Consider the following 1,820-nt stretch of genomic DNA (forward strand, 5'->3'; position numbering starts at 1 on the left):
CCTCCAATTCAAGTTCTGCTTGTCTATTGTTCCCATATAGGGACTCAATTACTTTTGTGGACTAACATTGTAGTCTACAACATTTGTTGCAGTTGCCTATTAATGCATTTGTCAATTCCTTAGTATCTACATAGATGATCACATCATCTGCAAAGACAATTTATCTCTCTCTCTCTATGTGTGTGTGTGTGTGTGTGTGTATGTGTAATTTTATCTTATTTTTATCTGAATTTGGACTTCTAGAACAGTGTTTGAAAGCAGTGGTAAAAGAAGACATACTTATTTTTCTAGTGGGAAAATTTCGAATTTTTCCAGAGTACATTATGTCACCTGTAGTTGCTTTATCCAAGACTGGTTTTATCAAGATCACAATTCATCTCTATTCCTAGTTTCATTAGAGTATTTATTTATCATGAATGGGTTTGAAACTTAGACCAGTGCTGTGTCCTATCGATTGTTTTGATGTTTTTTTTTTCTTCCTTACCTTCTTGATATGATTATTATGCTTATGAAAGGCTTCACGTACAGGAGGCCCTCAGTTTGAGTCTCAAGACAAAAAAAAAGGGGGGGGGAGGAAAGAAGAGTGAGGTGATGGGGAAGAGAAGAAAGGAGGAATGAAGGGAGGAGAGAGGGGAAGAAGAAAAATGCAAATATGTTTCTGGGATATAATATGCCTAGTCAGATTTAACAGATTTAATGTGATTTTTAATATGTTTCAATATATTGTATTGGCTACATATGACAATTCTTGTTATTTTGGTCTCAGAAAAGATATTGGTCTTTAATATATATATATATATTTTTTGTCTATGGAGGCTTTTTATTTATGTTTTACATCTCTAGAAAAAGAATCCCAGGATTTTCCCTCCTGTGTGTTTTTATCTTGCTTCTTGATGGTCCATGATGCCAGCTGAGGTTGTCAGTACAATAAAGCCAAAGTGATGGGATGGGAAGCAGATTGTTCTGCCACTTTTCTAGGTCTTTGAGCTGCACATCAAATCTAGAGCTGATCACTCCACACTTGTTCAACCTGCCTTTGAGGTTCATGACAACTTTCCCAGCTCTGTGGTCATCGATGATTTCAAATTCACCAATGGAACCATGCTTCATCATCACAGTTAGGAACCAAACGATGACTTTGGAGCAGGACCTGATGAGGACCTGGCGTTTGCCTCTCTTCTTAGCATTGTTGATGCTCTTCAGAGTATCCGCCAGGACATTCATGTGCACCATGGTGACCGCGCAGAAAGATAGCGGAAAAAGCGGTCTTTAATATTTTTGCAATGTCTTTTTCACACTTTCTCTTCATTTTATAACATAAAATAGGAAGTTCTCTATCCTCTTCATATTGTAATAAACAGTATTGAGTTTTTTTCTTCACCAGGGTTAGAACCAGTCAGTGATACCAATAGGGACTACAGTTTTCTTCTGGTGAAATTTTCTATAGAAATTTTGATTTCTGTAAGAAATGCAGGACTGTTACTTACACACCTTTAGGTGTTATTACACTACAGGTGTCTATAAATTTTGTCTCTCACCTTGTTGGGGAAATGGTGACCATTTCTTCTTGCTATTGCCACAGATTAGCAGTTTTCTCCTCTTGGACATTATGAGTTACACCATTACACCACAGGTCTTCAGTTTCTCTTAATTATCAAAACCTTCTTCCATTTTTTTATTTTTATTTTCTATTGTTTTTTCCAGACAAGGTTTCTGGCTGTCCTGGAACTCACTATTTAGACCAGGACAGAGATCCATCTTTCTGCCTCCTGAGTGCTGGGATTAAAGGTATGCACCACCACTAAAATGTACAATGGCCA

The 1,820-nt window shown here is 37.0% G+C and overlaps 1 pseudogene; it reads right to left on the bottom strand.

The window, feature by feature from the left end:
* Positions 1-839: 839 nt before the first annotated feature.
* On the bottom strand, positions 840-1,233 carry LOC100750754 (annotated as a pseudogene).
* Positions 1,234-1,820: the final 587 nt, after the last annotated feature.

Source organism: Cricetulus griseus, chromosome 2, assembly GCF_003668045.3.
Source record: "Cricetulus griseus strain 17A/GY chromosome 2, alternate assembly CriGri-PICRH-1.0, whole genome shotgun sequence".
Classification (NCBI taxonomy): Eukaryota; Metazoa; Chordata; class Mammalia; order Rodentia; family Cricetidae; genus Cricetulus; species Cricetulus griseus.